Source organism: Chanodichthys erythropterus, chromosome 19, assembly GCF_024489055.1.
Source record: "Chanodichthys erythropterus isolate Z2021 chromosome 19, ASM2448905v1, whole genome shotgun sequence".
NCBI lineage: Eukaryota > Metazoa > Chordata > Actinopteri > Cypriniformes > Xenocyprididae > Chanodichthys > Chanodichthys erythropterus.
In genome coordinates, this window is record NC_090239.1 from 18,314,057 (window position 1) to 18,332,801 (window position 18,745).

Consider the following 18,745-nt stretch of genomic DNA (forward strand, 5'->3'; position numbering starts at 1 on the left):
GTAGAGATCGTCTGCAAGCTGTGATATCATTATAAATAACAGCACTGAACTGGGACTTGTTTACAAAGTATTCATCACCAAAATCCCGGGAACAAACAAACATACGTGCACAACTCTGCTGCTGCCCCAGAAACTTTATCCACTGTTCCCTTAACGCTGGGTTCTTTGGGAAGCTGAAAAAGGCCATTTTTTCCCTCACAACCAAAAACACACTCCTTTGGTGACAGGAACTGCATCTGATTTCGGAGGCCGCGTCCTCCGGAGGTCGCATACGTCAAGGATGTCGCTTATCAGGGAGAAGTGCCTATACAAGGAATTCCACCCTTTTATGACATCATAAAGGCCATACTCGGAAAAAATTCTGCGAAACATGTCCACACCCGGAAGTTGTATATTTGGCACAGAAATACTCCGTCATAAGTCCAACTCGTGTTTTGAAACTTTGGCCATGAGAATGCAACTCTTTAACAGTGTAAATAAGTCAGAATGCATGAAACAGCATTACATCCCCCCCTTTAATCATATTTTTCTCTGTTATTAGTTTCCATAAAAGACAGATAATGTAAAATAATATAAATCAATAGTTAAAACCTGCTGACAAGGGTGGGCCATTGTAATAATGGATAAAATGGATTCAAAATCTGAAGTACATAGACAACTGACTAATTTAAGTTTTTACAAGAAATTAACAAAAATGTTCCAATTCTTGATAACGCTGTACACAATGGTGATATCTCATTAAAGGAATCGCAATTCCTTTTTAATTAACATCCTCAGAAAGCTTTTTTGTATGTTCTTCCAAAAATTCATAAAAGCTTCAAAATCCACCAGGTAGACCGATTGTCTCTGGTATAGGTAATCTCACGGATAGAATTTCCAGTTATGTAGATTATCATATACTTTAAAAGACCTTGTCCCCAATTTAAAATCATATATTAAAGACAGTTCTAAGTTTTTGGTATACCTTAAAGATCTTCCACAACTTGAATCAGATATAATCATGTGTACTCTTGATATTGAATCCCTTTATACTAATATTGATCACAAAAAAGGACTTGAAGCTTTAGAATATTTTCTCAATAAAAGGATGGTCAAATTCCATCCACAGCTTTTTTTGATTGAATTGGCTTCTTTTGTCCTGAAAATGATTTTTTCTTTTTTCTTTTTTGATGATATCCCATATCTCCACATTTCAGGTACAGCAATGGGAACAAAAATAGCACCCAGTTTTGCTTGCCTTTTTGTAGGTTTACTTGAAGAAAGTGTTTTATATGAAAAGAACAATCTTGGTTGTTCTGATGTTTTTTGGGGGTTTTTTTAACCACATATTGTTTTGCGGAAATACGGAGCCCCAGACATGACATGCAGGAAAACAAATTGTAGGCTAAATCGTGCGCACGATTTATTAATTCGTTCCCTCGATTTACTAAAATTTGCACACAATTTAATAGTAAGTAGTAAATAGGAACAAAATTGTAAATCGTGCATACGATTTAATTTTACCAATAAGTCAACCAATAAGTTTACCAATAAGTCAACTTACAAGAATAAAACATATTTGTGATAATAGCAAAGAATATGAAATGGAAAAATGTCAAATGTTATCAAAATTTAAAGAGAGAGGTTATAATGAAAAGTGGCTTTCATATGCAGAACAAAAAGTACAAGTTAGAGGTCACGAAGATTGTCTAAATTCTAACAAATGCAAAAAGACATCTTCAAGGTCAGGTATTATATATTGCACCACAAAGGCTCCTAAAACTTTCAATATACTGTAAGTAAGGTGGTGAGAAAAATATTGTTATATATACAAGACGATTCATCTCTAAAAGATACATTTCAAGACCCTCCACTTATTGCTCACAAAAGAGCCAGAAATATTAAGGACAAATTAGTTATTCCCCAAAGAAACCCACAATTAAGACTCTTACAGGAACAATCCCTCTTGGAAATTTTAAATGTGCTAATTGCATTAATTGCCAATACACCAGGAATATAAAATGTTTTGAAAACCCTAGTTATAAAAACAGTATACACATTAAAAGTTTTACTACATGCAACACTAAAAATGTCATATATTTAATCCAGTGTCCTTGTAAAAAAAAGTCTATGTTGGAGAAACATTTTGTTGTTTAAGGGATCACATTACAGAACACAGGAGCAGGTGACATAACAAAACCAGTGGCAAAACATTTTAAATAATGTAATCATCCTTTGTCTTCCTTTTTATTCTTTGGTACTGAACAATTCCAGTAAGAGGAGGTGACATTGACTTAATAAGAAAAAGGACAGAGGCATTTTGGATTTTTTTATTTAAAAAGTCTGTTTCCTACTGGGATCAATGAAGAACTGGTCTTAAAAGAATGTTTATAGAAATATTTTTATTGGTAAAGGTGTGAATTTTATTTGTTTCTTCTTTTTTTTTAACAAGGGTATATATTGTATATGTTCACTAAAACTATTTGTGATTGTTGTTATTTGCATACATTAAAAATCATTTATACAAAGGTTTTTTTTTTTGTTTGTTTTTTTTGTTTTTTTTTTAATGTAAGAAAACCATTGGTTGATACATGATTATTTGCTTTATAAGTTTTGTGATTGGTGGATGATATACTTAATTTTTCCAATGGTTCTTTGTAAGTTTGACTTTTGTTTCTGTTTGCATTTAAAGGAACCTACACAAATCTGTAACTTTTTAGCCCTGATCATGGCCTGTGTGCCAAAACGCGTTGGCAAAATAAAATATTGAATATCTTTCAGCTCCATCTTTTGTTTATTCTGACCCCTTGACACCACAAGTGTTGCAGGCATACTTACTATTCTTTGTAAAGAAAAACTACATGTAATAAAGATGCGCATAACATCACCGTTTTCACAAATTTGCGTTTTTGTAGTTTACACAGAGACAATCATGGTATTGTTTTCAAAAAAGTGCACTATGAAACCTGTTTTAAAAAGTTGAAAAAGCATTGTTGCCATGTAAACGAATGGCCAAAAGTTTTCCGTTTTTAGTTTTAAAAAAATGGTGTTGTGTAAATAGCCCCTTTCATTAGTTGTCATGGTTCCTGATTAGTGTCTCACCTGTTCCCTGTTCTGTTAATAATCTTCCCTTGTGTATTTAAGCCCTCTGTTTTCCTCAGTTCTTTGTTTATGCATTAACATTATGTTAGTTGTGGTTGTTCTCATTCTCTGTTTAAATAAATATTGTTCATCATCATTCTGTATCACACATATCGTTCTTGTTTGATATTTTACTGCAGCTAACCATGACAGTCACGTGATCCTTCAGAAATCATTCTAATATGCTGAATTGGTGCTCAAGAAACATTTCTCATTATTATCAATGTTGAAAACAGTAGTGCTCACTAATATTTTTGTGGAAACAATACTTTTTTGGGAATTTTTTGATGACTAGAAAGTTCTAAACAACAGCATTTATTCAAAACAGAAGTCTTTTATTACAATGTAAAAGTCACTTTTGATCCGTTTAATAACTTTCTTTTGAATGGTTGGGTACATGTACATCATTATTAATACGCTAATAAATAAGGCACGTGACATCAATATAAAAAAAAAAAGCTTTCAGGTCTACTGACATGATAGCATCACATAATACTGCTGCAAATCTGCCTGTCCACCACATCTAAAAAATGTTATTGGATTGAGATCTGGTGACTGTGGAGACTGCTGAAGTACACTGGATGCATTTTCATCTTCTTGGATCCAGCTTGGGATGTGATGATTTTTCACATGGTGCATTATCCACCAGCTTGAACTGATAATAGAAGTCTGGATGGACTTATGGATTTGTTATTTACACCAACTTCACAGCCATCCATATGTACAGTATGATTCAGCAGAAATTAGATTAATCAGATCAGGCAATGTTTTTTTAATCTTGTGCACAGTATCCATTTTCAACAGTTGTTTTGATTGTCATATGCTGTCCATCATTGCAAGTCAGAACACATCAGGATAGATTAGTGTTTACACTGCAAATGCAAAATGGTCAAATGTACTTGAATGTGATTGATTGGATCACACCATTTGACCCCATTTACACCTGTATTTAGCCTGTCCACTTGGGATCAGATCACCTGAAATGGATCTTCCAGGTGTAAATGAGGTGTTACTTTCATTATCCGTCAGTTTGAACAGGTCTGGCCATTCTTGTCTGACCTTTCTCATTAACAAGGTGTTTTCGCCCACAGAACTGCCGCTCACTGTATGTTTTTCTCACACTATTGTGTTGTATAAATCCCAGGAGATAATTGGTTTCTGAGATACTTGCACCATCCCGTCTAAATCCGACAATTAATCTACAGTCAGTGTCAGTTTTCATCATATTTCTTTCACATTCTGTCTGGTTTGGAAAACATTAACTTGACTTTTGCCCCGACATTGGCAGTGTATTCATAAACATTATCTATTCTTTATATTAATAGGTCATATTCTATTGTAGTATTGTCACAAACCGGACTAGAACTCGGGTCTCTGGTGTGGTGGTTGAGAGATCTGCCACTAGGCCACGGAGGCTGTAATGTTCAAGCCAAAGGAAACACTCAAGGCAGTTGTCACGATCACCGTCAGTTACTGTCACTTCCTGGACTACATTCCCCATAATCCTCTCTGCCAATCACCTGCACTCACTCCACCAATCACTACACTAATCACCACACCCAGCTGCCATGCATTACCTGGACTATAAAAGACTCACACACTCATCACCTGATCGCGAAGTCTTGTTTTCACTTGTGTTACATTTCTGAGCGTTTCCTTGTATCCTGTTTGCCTGTCTGTGATTGATCTTGCCTGATTCCTGTTTTACGACCCATTGCAGCCTGCCTCGATCCTTGCCTGTACCCTGACTACGACTCTGCCTATTCCTTATTGCTCCTGTTTGTTCCTGTTTGACCCTGCCTGAACGACCACGCTCACTTCTAATAAAACGCTGCAGTTGGATCTTACTCTGAGTCCTGCCTTCGTTACAGCAGTACTCCAGGCAATGCTGGTTTATTTAAAAAAAAAAAAAAGGTTGCAAGCCAAAAATCCAACAAAAGTTCTTCTCAGACAGAGGAATTAATAACATGAGAGATAAATGGCAAAATAAGAACTCCACGTGGGGAGAAAAACAAACTAGAGCACATAAACAATCAAATAACTAAGAACAACTTACTTGAGGAAGCTTGGAAGGATTTGGAAAAATAAAGCAGGTAGCATGCATGCATGCATGCATGAAAGGGACAAGAAGACAAGACAGGTTTTAGTAATGAGACATGAAACGTGGGGTTAATTCTAAGGGAACGAGGGAGAAAAAAACGATAAGAAACAGGGTTAACTTTCCTTGCTATGCGACAAGGGCCAATGTATTTCTGGGAAAGTGTCTTGGATTCGACCCGGAGGGGCAGGTTCTTTGTAGCTAGCCAAACTATTTGACCGGCTTGGAAATTAGGAGCCGTCCGCTGGTGGCGCTTAGCCTGATCTTGGTATCTCTGGGAAGTCCGAAGGAGGGTATGTCTGGCCTTTCTCCATGTTAGCCGACAGCATTGGACAAAGCGTTGGGCTGAGGGAACACAAACTTGCACCTCTTCCTCTGGAAATAATGGGGGGGTATATCCAAACTGGCATTCAAAGGGGGATAGTCCAGTGGCTAAGGACTGGAGGGTGTTGTGGGCATATTCAGCCCAAATTATATAGGTGGCCCAAGACGTGGGATTTCTAGCCACCATACATCGCAGGGTGGTCTCCAGATCCTGATTAATTCATTCCGTCTGGCCATTAGACTCTGGATGGAACCCAGATGATAGGCTGGCTGTGGCCCCAATAAGCCTGCAGAAGGCTCCCCAGAACCGGGACGAGAAGTAGGAACCTTTGTCTAGGGTAATACCAAATATCTGGAAGATATGGTTCATGAGGAACTCAGCAGTCTCCTTGGCCAAAGGCAGCTTGGGCAGGGGAATGAACCGGGCAGCCTTAGAGAACCAGTCTACAACCACCAGAATGACCGTGTTGCCCTGGGATGGTGGAAGTCCGGTAATAAAGTCCAGAGAAAGGTGCGACCATGGCCTGCAGGGGACAGGTAAGGGACGAAGAAGTCCCTGAAGTCGCTGACGTGCTTAACTTCCTTCTTGATGGATGGCCACCAAAACCGCCGTTGGATGAAGTCAAGAGTGCAAGCACTTCCTGGATTACAAGTCAAGGGAGACTCATGCCCCCACTGCAAGACCCGGGCCCAGGCAGATTGAGGAATGAACAGGCATCCAGGGGGACCACCACCTGGATCAGGCTCATGGGCAAGTGCCTCTCTCACCACTCTTTCCAGTTCCCACTGAAGGGGCACGACGATCCTAGACCTCGGAATTATTGATGTCAAGGGCTTCTCTTGAGTCCCAGGAGAGTAGGCTCGAGACAGGGCATCCGGCTTGACATTCTTGGTGTCGGGTCTATAAGACAGGAGAAACTGGAATCGATTAAAATACAGTGACCATCGAGCTTGCTGAGGGTTCAACCGCTTAGCCGGCTGGAGATATTCTAGGTTTTTGTGGTCTGTGAGAACCTGGAAAGGGTGCTGAGCCCCCTCGAGCCATTGGCGCCACTCTTCCAAGGCAAGTTTTACTGCAAGCAACTCACGATCCCCCACGTGGTAGTTGCGCTCGGCATCCGACAGGCGATGAGACATGAAGGCGCAAGGGTGTAATTTTCCTTCTTCCCCTCTCTGTGACCAGATTGCCCCTACCCCCACCTCTGAGGCATCCACCTCCTCCACAAAAGGTCTTTCTGGGTCAGGGATCAAAAGAAGGGGAGCGGAAGTGAAGCGGCACTTGAGATCCTCGAAGGCCCCTGCTGCCTCCGGACCCCACTGAATCTTGGTTCCTCCTCCCTTGGTAAGCGCTGTCAAGGGGGCCACCACAGAGCTGAAATTCTTAATAAACTTCCTATAGAAGTTTGCAAAGCCAATAAAACGTTGAACCTCCTTGACCGTAGTAGGTATGGGCCAGTTGTGGACCACCTCTACCTTCTTAGGTTCCATCTCCAGGTGGCCAGGAGTGACAATGAATCCAAGAAACTGAACCTATGTAACATGAAAATCACACTTCTCTGGTTTTACATAGAGGTGTCAAGGAGTCTCTGGAGAACCCTGCTAACATGCCCCACATGCTCCTCCAGTTACCTTGAGAAAATGAGAATATCGTCAAGGTATACAAAGACGAATTGATTCAGCAGGTCCCGGAGGACTTCATTAATTAGCGCTTGGAATACTACCCGAACAGCATTACAAGATACTCATAGTGGCCTGTGGGGGTGTTGAAGGCAGTCTTCCATTCATCTCCCTGCCAGATCCGCACAAGATGGTAAGCATTGCGGAGATCCAGTTTAGTGAAAATGGAAGCCCCTTGAAGCAGCTCAAAAGCCATGGCCATGAGAGGTAGGGGTATTGATTCTGAACTGTGATCTTGTTGAGGTAATCAATACAAGGCCTAAGACCACCGTCTTTCTTCTCAACAAAGAAGAAACCTGCCCCAGCTGGGGAGGTAGAGGATGATGCCGGCTGCCAAGGACTCCTTAACACTCTGAGGTCTAAAAACGCGCCGGCGCGTTTTGCAGGTTTTTTTTCACATTGCAGCAAAACAGACTTAAAATACTCCGTCATTTCTTGTCATAGAGACATAAGTAATATATCAATTGAAACTATAGAATATCTTCTTTTATTTATATACACTCAGAGTAAAAACAAAATGTTGTGCTTTTTGTAAAATAAAGAAAACTAACATGATGCGTGATCTCTCCTCTCCCTCTGAACGAAGTCCAATCTGATAATTCTCAGAAAATGAACTGTAACTTAGTGAATACTAATCACAGAAAAATTAAACTTATGTCTAAAAAAACGTTAAGATGTCAGGTTTTAAATCATGTAAGTCAAATCGAAAACAAACCTTCTGTGTTTATGTAATCTGTATGAAAAGAGAGCCATGTCAGAAATCCGTGTTTCAGCTCATTATCCGCTAATGCGGCCACGCCCACGGAGCCAGCACTATTCAGACGCAAATTCAGAGGCAATACATGCATTCATCATCTCAATTGTGTATTTATTGTCTTGAAAAGTGTTTATCTGGATGTAAAAGTCATGGTTAGCGATCTCTAGAAGACATGCAGTTACTTCCTGTTTACTTTTCTTCTACAGATGAAGTTTAGATGAGTTTTTGTTTCTTTAGCGCCCTCCTGCTGCTGTATGTATTGGAAACTCCATTCATGGAATAGCCTCTTCTTCTTTTAGATGAATTTGTGGACTAAAAATGCACAGAGCGCCCTCCGACTTCAAGGATGAATTGAAAACACCAATGCTTATAGTAATGAAAATGAATATTAAATTAATATAACTCCTCTGTATAGAAAATTGACATAAGCATATGAGAATCCAATATTTCTCCAAATGTGCATGTTTTTAAACTAAAAGCCTATATTCAGACTCTTTGCATCACAGAAATACATTATATTTTAAAGTATAATATAAAACCATTACTTTATATTGTAATAATATTTTTCTGTATGTTTCATATATCATAATGAGCTTGAGACATCACAGAAGGTTTTTTTCACAGCCTACCTGACTGAAATGCCTCATTAATATGCAAGTCATTTCAGCTCATTACTATCCAATTCTTTTGTCTTCTCAGGTGAGAATGGCCCATTTTCAGTGGTGATTCACGCCTCCTCGCATACTGTGTTTCATACTGTTGGCAAAAAGTGTCTTACAAAAACTAAATCAATATATTGTTTTATATGAAGGAATAGGCAGCATAATTTTTACATAATTTTGAAGCAAAAACTCTAGCCTACAACCTCCAATACCCAAAAGTCTTGTGAACACAGATTTACTATACTTTTTTTGGCCTTATTTCAGTGACTTAAGTTTTTTGTTTTTTCAATAACCACGCATAAATGTTATTCCTTCAAAAACACAAACATGTACATACATGTTCCTCACATATTATTGTAGCCTAGTTTGTGCTGAATACAGTGTAATGACACTTTTGTCATTTATATGTTTATGAACAACTGAAAAAAGCACAAATGTCAGGGCATGTCAAAACTTCTCCAAGCCCCAAATCAGCCTCAGACTCCAGAGGGTTAATGTAGATATCCATAGCTGAGCGCTCTGGGGGAGACAAGGAGAAGATCCGACCCCTGGGAGGGCAGGAGCCAGGGAGTAAATCAATAGCACAGTCGTAAGTGCGGTGAGGTGGTAAGGAGGTAGATGGTAAGTCGCAGGGACTGAGTGGCCTCTGTTACTTTGCCTGGTTCCAGAGGTCTGCCACCCAAAGCGGTAACTGCCTGGGGGTGAGGAAGAAGTTGGGTAGGGATCTTAAGGCCCTATCCCAATTCTACCCTTTCCCCTTCCCCTTTCCCTTTCCCCTTTCCCCTTTCCCTTTCCCCTTTCCCTTCCCCTTCCCCTTCCCCTTCCCATTTCCCTTCCCCTTCCCCTATCCCTTTCCCCCTTCCCCCTTCCCCTTTCCCCCTTCCCTTTCCCCCTTTCCCTTTCCCCCTTCCCTTTCCCCCTTCCCCCTTTCCCCATTCCCTTCCCCCTTCCCCTTTCCCCTTTCCCTTTCCCTTTCCCCTTCCCTTTCCCTTTCCCCTTTCCCCTTTCCCTTTCCCCCTTCCCTTTCCCCCTTCCCCTTCCTCTTTCCCTTTCCCCTTCCTCTTTCCCTTTCCCCCTTCCACTTCCCCTTCCCCAGTGCTACGGGAACCCTGACGGAGAGTGAGTAGGCGCTTGGGATCTCCATGCAATAGTAAAACTATACATCAGAGTATTTAAGTGTATTTCCATAATTATGTCAATAATAATAGCAATTATGATAATACTGCTTCTACCACCATAATCATTACCAGCATTAATAATAATAGGAATGATAATTAAGTATTATTAATATTAAAGGGGACCTATTATGCCCCTTTTTCACAAGATGTATTAAATCTCAGGTATTCCCAGAATGTGTCTGTTAAGTTTCAGATCAAAACACCCCTCAGATAATTTATTATACCATATTGTAAATGGCCATTTTTGAGTGGAAGGAAAAACATGCTGTTTTCGTGCATATATCTTTAAATGCAAATGAGGTGCAGCTCCCCACCCCACTTTCCAGAAGAGGGTAGAGCCTGTACAGCTCGTGCACAGGCACAGAAAGCTAGCTGTCAAATGGCGAGTATTAAACTAAGTTCTCTTTCAAGTCTTATTGAGCTTAAACTGTCAAATACACACAAGGTTACATAAAGTTCAAATAAACACAGTCGGTTACACTACCAGTCAAAAGTTTGGAAACATTACTATTTTTAATGTTTTTGAACGAAGTCTCTTATGAATGATTTCTAAAGGATCATGTGACACTGAAGACTGGAGTAATGATGCTGACAATTCAGCTTTGATCACAGGAATAAATTATATTTTAAAGTATATTAAAATAGAAAACCATAATTTTAAATTGTTATAATATTTCACAATATTATAGTTTTTTCTGTATTTATTATGAAATAAATGCAGCCTTAATGAGCATAAGAGACCTCGTTCAAAAACATTAAAAATATAATGTTTCCAAACTTTTGACTGGTAGTGTATATCTGTGAATGTAAACAGCAGGGAAAGAAATCACATGTGTATATTAGATCTGTGTAAGCAGCGCAATATTCAGTACCTACTGCTGTATATGTTGTTAATATGAATAAATCAACAAAATAAAAACATAAAATAACTCACTGCTCTTGATTGAATAACTGTAGCTTTAATAAGAATACATTTCTTATTTGAATGCTGTTGTTAAATGATCTAATGAGGAGATAAACATAACAGACTATGTACATTTCACTTAGGGTGGGGTCTATGCTAATAGGGCAGAGTCTGCCAGCAGTCATGGGCGGGGCCTAAGCAATGTGACATTACATTGCTAGAATCTGCAAACAGCTTGTTCTAACACAGCTTATGATTTATGGGGATTAAAAAAAAAGAGGAGTGGGTGTATTTTTTACCATTATAGGGTGGTTGTGTACACACACTGCTGACACATATTTATGCTAAAAAACCATATAAAAGTTAATTTTGCATAATAGGCCCCCTTTAACATGAAGTTTGTAAAAATATGATTGGCAAAGTGTATGTGTCCGGTTCCAGGTGTCTGGTTTATATTAAGATGAAATAAGAATGGGTTACAGATGTCAGTAACCGTAAATATTTATGTATTCATAAATTTATTCATGTGTATATCAGAGGTGCAAAACAGTCCTGCAGAGTTTAGCTTCAACACTAATTAATTAAGCACACCCTACCCAGCTATTCATGTCCTTCAGACTTATTTGAAAATTACAGGTATGTGTGTTGGAGCAAGGTTAGAATTAAACTCTGCACGGTTTTGCACCTCTGGTCAGTGGCGGGGACTGCTTATTCACTATGGTAAAATGAATGAATAATGAATATATGTATTTTGGACATAAACACAGACATAGTGTTTAAAAAATAACATTTTCATTAAATGTCTCATTTAGACGTCTGCGCCCGCCAGCGTTCGCATTTATCAGCCAAGCTGCATACATCACTGAAAACCAAATTGAGTGAAATCAGGTTGATTGGTACACTTTTTCCCAGTCATCTTAATGGCAAAAAGTGTCCCAATCAAACTGAATATATATCACTGGTGTGTGGTGGCATTTTAAAATGAGGAGGCAAAGTCCTTGATTTTTTTATATCAAAAATGTAAAGTTATGTCACTGTTACACAATTTTCCTGGTTAAATAAACATTACATATAAATAGAGACCAAATACAATTCTAATTTGTATTTTTACATTTACTAAATGTTCTATTTACTAAAACCAAGTATAAATTTCATCAAGTTAGATATTACGCATGCTTACATTTATTCCCAAATAATAGGCTAACTAAAGGCAGTAACAATTTAAAGTAATGGAGAAAGTTTGGAAATACACACACACACACACTACCAGTCAAAATTTTGGAAACGGTAAGATTCTTAATGTTTTTAAAAGAAGTTTCATCTGCTCACCAAGGCTGCATGTATTTAATTCAAAATACAGTAAAAACAGTAATATTGTGTAATATTATTACAATTTAAAATAACCTTTCTATTTGAATGATGGCAAAGCTGAAATTTCAGCATCATTACTCCAGTCTTCAGTGTCACATGATCCTTCAGAAATCATTCTAATATGCTAATTTGCTGCTCAAAAAACATTTATTATTATTATCAGTTTTGAAAACAGTTGTGTACTTTTTTTATACAGGATTCCTTGATGAATAGAAAGCTCAAAAGAACAGCATTTATCTGAAATACAAACGTTTTGTAACATTATACACTGCCGTTCAAAGGTTTGGGGTCAGTAAGGATTTTTTTTTTTTTTAAAGAAATTAATACTTTTATTCAGCAAGGCTCCATTAATTCGATCAAAAGTGACAGTAAAGACATTTATAATGTTACAAAAGATTATATTTCAAATAAATGCCGTTCTTTTGAACTTTTGAACTTTCTAAAGAATTTGAACTTCATCAAAGAATCCTGAAAAAAATATTGTACACAAATATTTTGTACAATTGTACACAATAAATACACAGTAAATCAGCATATGAGAATGATTTCTTAAGGATCATGTGACACTGAAGACTGGAGTAATGATGCTGAAAATCCAGCTTTGCATTACAGAATACATTACATTTAAATTAATATTTTCAAATAGAAATCAGTTATTTTAAATTGTAATAATATTACACAATATTACTTTTTTACTGTATTTTTATTAAATAAATGCAGCCTTGGTGAGCAGATGAAACTTCTTTTAAAAACATTAAAAATCTTACCGTTTCCAAACTTTTGACTGCTAGTGTATATATTATTTGTGAACTATTCAGCTTTTCTTTTTAACCCTTAAATGCATGACTGTTTCGTCAATCATTCTTACATATTTTGGTCTTTATCGACCCGGATCTATATCTAACAATGATGGATTTCTACCTGTTGCGATAATATAAAACTCCTCTGATATTAAAGTAACAATTGCAGAAGAATAAAATAAAGCATATTTTGTTACCTTTTGGAGCTTGAAAGGGCTCCATTTGAGCAGATGTTTTATGCCATCACCACTGTCCTCGTCAGACCTCATTTCCCAGTAAATTCAGCAAATAATGGGCTAGTTTTATGTTTGAGGTCATGAATAGGAGCCCATTCGTGATCTCAAATGTATTCTCAAAACTATAATTTTCAACATCTTCACCAGATCCATCCAGTAACAGTCATATTTGATTGCGTTCAGTACTTGCTCTGCAGTAAATCGCTGAGCCATTTCATGTTCCCTTTCGTGGGAACTATCGACGCTACGTCGAATGACGTGATGGGAACCCTCTGTATTTTGTGTTCGTGAAGCACCTCTGTATCCAACCAATGAGAAAGACGTGACGTCAGAGGCGGGTGACGTCACGGATCAGGAAGCTATAAAGCATACCCAGAACAAAGCACGCTAGCTTCTGTTGTCTTCAGCAAGCGCTATCTGTATCTGTCTGTCTTATTTATTGTTGTATTGTCTATCATACACACTGTGGTCTCTTTGTTCGAGGACAAGAGTTCCCAAGCACAAATAAGACACATATATATATATATATAAGAATGGCGGAAAAGCAGCAGTTTAGGAAGTGTGCTCCTCCTTGCCCGCGTTTCATTGTGGAAGGAGACACACACGACATGTGCGTTAAATGCCTGGGGGTTGAGCATGCACAGGCGGCTCTCGAGGGAGCTGTCTGTGTACACTGCGAACGGCTCACCCTCAGAGTGCTGCGATCGCGCCGGGCGCTCTTTGAGGAGGGCGCTGGGGCGAGTGTTCCTCGCGGGTCTGGTCCCGCTGCTGCTGAGGCACAGTGAAGGCTGCACTCGTGGGGTTCACAGATGGATCTAGCAGAGGGGGAAGAGACGGGCGCTGCCCTATCGCTTCCCTTACCTGCTAGACCCAGTGTCTCTCCTTTGGTGGCGGAAGCACGCGTAGCGGTTTCTTCCCCCCGAAGGGAGACACCGATGCTCAACGTATCTTCCTCCGAGGAGGTTGATGTGGAGAGCGTCGATGAGGAACCGCCAGCCTCATCCCCTGCATATGAGGAGCTTTTGGAGGTGGTGACCAGGGCAGTAGAAAAATTAAATATTGACTGGCCCGCGGAGAGACCTGACAGTAAACCAAAAAGCAAGTTAGACGAAAGGTTTCTCCCCGCACGGTCACTACCCCAGCGTCGGGGTCTGCCGTTTTTTCCTGACCTCCACACCGAGGTGTCGAGGTCGTGGAAGAGACCGGTTCAGTATCGGCTATACAGTCCACAGACATCTTTGTATAGTAATATTGTTGGCCTAAAACATCATGGCTATGGGGCGATGCCTCGGATCGAAGAGACGCTCGCGAGCCATCTCTCGCCTGAGTCGGCATCGTCCCTTAAGACCCCGACGTTGCCCACCAAGCCTCTAAAGACAACTTCCAGCTTGGTGGGCAAGGCTTATTCGGCAGCAGGTCAGGCGGCTGCATGCCTTCATACGATGTCAATCTTACAGGCATATCAAGCCGATCTGCTGGGGGAAATTGATGAGAGTGGGGAGGCGTCCTTTGAGGCAATTCATGAGCTAAGAAAAGCAACAGATCTAGCTCTCCGGGCCACAAAGGAGACGGCCAAGTCCATCGGCCGCTCTATGGCAGCCTTGGTGGCCACGGAGAGGCACCTTTGGCTCAATCTCTCTGATATCAAAGAAAGAGATAAAAACACGCTCATGGACGCGCCGCTGTCTCCTGCTGGCCTGTTCGGCGACGCAATGTCAACCGTCGTCGACAGGTTTCAGGAGACACGGAAACAAACAGCGGCTTTCTCAAAAATTATTCCCCGCCGCTCTCATCCCCCCGAGGCTGCTGAGCGGGAGCAGCCTCGGCCGACAGCCAGCTCCTCAGCGCACAGGGCGCAACAGAAGGCCAGTGTCGCCTCCCGGGCTCCCCCACGAAAATCTTGGGGACCAGGTCGGGCGGCACAGGCAAAGCCTTCCGGAGGTAGGACGGATCTGAGGACCGTCATTATCTCTCGGAAGGCTTCAAAGAAGAGGTCCTGACATCTATGATGCGGGATCTCTCGAGGGCAGCCCCCTCTGGGGGGATTCGGATATCGGGTCCTCCCCAGTGCCCTCAGGGCACAGCGGTCTCCGCCGATCCTCCGAGGAGGGTCGGTCAGCATGTAATTCGTTTGTCTGCCGGTGCGCCACGTCAGATAGACGAGCCAAGTGCTCAAAAAACACCAGAGACCAGTCTCGAGAGACTGGTTCCCTTAGTAGAATATTTGGAAGAATGGAAAAGTCTCCCGAACATTTCGAAGTGGGTGCTGCTCATGATAGAACAGGGATACAGAATTCAATTTGGTTCTCGACCACCCAAGTTCAAAGGGGTGCTTCCCACAGTGGTAACCCCAGAGCAGTCTCTGGTGATGGAACAGGAGGTTACGACGCTTTTGCAAAAAGGGGCTATAGAAAGGGTTTCCCCTCCCAGCCAAATGTCGGGCTTTTACAGCCGCTACTTCATTGTTCCGAAGAAGGATGGAGGGTTGCGTCCGATCATAGATTTACGTGTGCTGAATCGATCCGTAAAAAAGCTGAAGTTCAAAATGCTTACACTCAGACAAATCATCCCTCAGATCAGGTCCGAGGACTGGTTTGTAGCGATAGATCTGAAAGACGCATACTTCCATGTATCCATCCATCCATCTCACAGGAAGTTCCTCAGGTTTGCTTTCGGGGGCGAAGCTTACCAATACAGGGTTCTTCCCTTCAGCCTATCCCTCTCACCCCGCACGTTCACAAAGTGCGTGGATGCAGCACTGGCTCCGCTGAGACTCCAGGGCATCCGCGTACTGAACTATATCGACGATTGGTTGATACTAGCTCAAACAGAACAATTAGCAGTTCAACATCGAGATGTTGTCCTGTCACACATGAAAAGGCTTGGGTTGAGGCTCAACGAAGAAAAAGCTAAAGAAGAGTGTGCTGGTCCCGAGTCAGGTTGCAAACTATCTAGGAGTAATCTGGGATTCCACCACGATGCAGGCGCAGTTGTCCCCTGCTCGTGTGAGTTCCATTCTCGGGGCTGTGAATGGGGTGAAATTAGGCCAGTCACTCACTGTAAAACAGTTTCAGAGACTGTTGGGTCTGATGGCAGCCGCGTCCAACGTTATTACTTTTGGCCTCCTGCACATGAGACCCTTACAGTGGTGGCTCAGGACCAAGGGGTTTTCTCCGAGGGGAAATCCTTTTCGCATGATCAAAGTCACGCGGCGATGCCTTCGTGCTCTGGTCATGTGGAAGAAGCCTTGGTTCCTATCCCAGGGACCCATGCTGGGGACTTCTGGTCGTTGTGTAATGCTTACGACAGATGCTTCCCTCACGGGCTGGGGGGCGATCATGAGTGGTCGCTCGGCTCAGGGTCTCTGGGAGGACCATCAACGCTCCTGGCACATAAATCGGCTGGAGATGATGGCGGTGTTTCTCGAATTGAAACACTTCCTCCCAGACCTGAGAGATCACCATGTGTTGGTCCGCACGGACAACACTGCGGTGGTCTCGTACATCAACCATCAGGGGGGTTTGCGGTCTCGCCTGTTATCAAGGTTGGCCAGTCGCATCCTCCTCTGGTCCCAGGGAAACCTCCTCTCGCTGAGAGCAGCTTACATCCCCGGGCGGTTGAATGTAGGAGCGGACGCCCTGTCGAGGCAGGGCGCGAGACCGGGGGAATGGAAACTCCACACCGAGGTGGTGGAGTTGATATGGAAAACTTTCGGTCGAGCTCAAGTCGATCTATTTGCCACAGAGGAATCAGCTCAGTGCCCTCTGTGGTATTCCCTACAGCACCCAGCACCTCTAGGGCTGGACGCTATGCTACAGACATGGCCGAGGCTGCGTCTGTATGCATTTCCCCCAGTCTCACTGCTCCCGGGGGTTCTGGAGAAGGTCCGCCAGGAAAGGGTCGACCTAATATTGGTGGCCCCTTACTGGCCGACCAGGATATGGTTTTCAGACATAATGTCACTACTAAGCGGCTCTCCCCTAGAGCTTCCTCTCAGACAGGACCTCCTGTCTCAAGCGGGCGGTACGATTCTCCATCCCCGTCCGGAAATGTGGAAACTGTGCGCCTGGCCTCTGAGGGGGCAAGGCTCATAGAATCTGGTCTCCCAACCGAGGTTGTGGAGACCATACTTCACTCCAGAGCTCCCTCCACGAGGAAGTTGTATTCATATAAATGGAAATTGTTCGCTACATGGTGCGAACAACGTAATTTGGACCCTGTCCAGTCTCCTATCAGCTATGTGCTACAGTTCCTTCAAGAAAAGTTTTCAGAAGGCTTAACCCCTTCAACACTGAAGGTTTATATTGCAGCCATTTCGGCTTATCATAATCCTGTAGGGGGTTCTTCGGTGGGCCGAGACCCCCTAGTTATACGCTTCCTCCGTGGCGCACTCAGGTTGAGACCTGTGGTGCGCACAAAAACCCCGACCTGGGATCTGACTATTGTGCTTCAAGGGTTAGCCGAGGCTCCCTTTGAGCCAATAGAAGAAGTGTCAGATAAATTCCTGACATTAAAAACCATCTTCCTACTGGCCGTTTCTTCACTAAAAAGGATCGGCGATCTACAAGCGCTGTCAGTCGCTCCATCATGTCTAGAATTTGCACCGGGTTTGGTTAAGGCCTTTCTACACACTAAACCAGGCTATGTTCCCAAGGTGCCATCGAGAGTCCCAGGTCCCATCACACTTGAGGCGTTCTGCCCGCCTCCATTCACAAATCCAGATCAGGAAAAGAAAAATCTACTTTGCCCTGTGAGGGCACTGGATGCTTACGTCCACAGAGCTGCCCTGTGGAGAAAAACAGATCAGTTGTTTGTGTGTTATGGGTCCCCTAAGAAAGGGGGCCCAGCATCCAAGCAGAGGATGAGTAAGTGGGTGGTTGAGGCCATCTCACTGGCGTATGAAACAGTGGGACTCCCATGTCCCTTAGTCGTGCGTGCTCATTCCACGAGAGGTATGGCGGCATCTAAAGCTCTCTTGTCCGGAGTCTCTCTGGACGACATATGTGGTGCGGCTGGATGGTCATCCCAGCACACCTTCATTAGATTTTATAATCTCAACCTAAATGTTACTCCGGGTGCCAGAGTTCTACAAGACAACAGCCAGGCATTCGGAGATACGGCGTAGTTGGGATAGCGTTCCCATCACGTCATTCGACGTAGCGTCGATAGTTCCCACGAAAGGGAACGTCTCGGGTTACGAGTGTAACCCCTGTTCCCTGAGTAAGGGAACGAGACGCTACGTCACGTTGCCGTACCTCCTACATACCTGGAGCGCTTGCTTCAGACATATTACAGAAGCTAGCGTGCTTTGTTCTGGGTATGCTTTATAGCTTCCTGATCCGTGACGTCACCCGCCTCTGACGTCACGTCTTTCTCATTGGTTGGATACAGAGGCGCTTCACGAACACAAAATACAGAGGGTTCCCATCACGTCATTCGACGTAGCGTCTCGTTCCCTGCCTCAGGGAACAGGGGTTACACTCGTAACCCGAGACGTTTTTCTTATTATTTTGTTTTCTGTCTAGAGTCGTCACTTCAGCATTGTGTATCAGACATTGCCACCTTGTGGAATAAAGGTGAATTCCACTTATTCCGTCATTAAGATTTAATTATTGTTG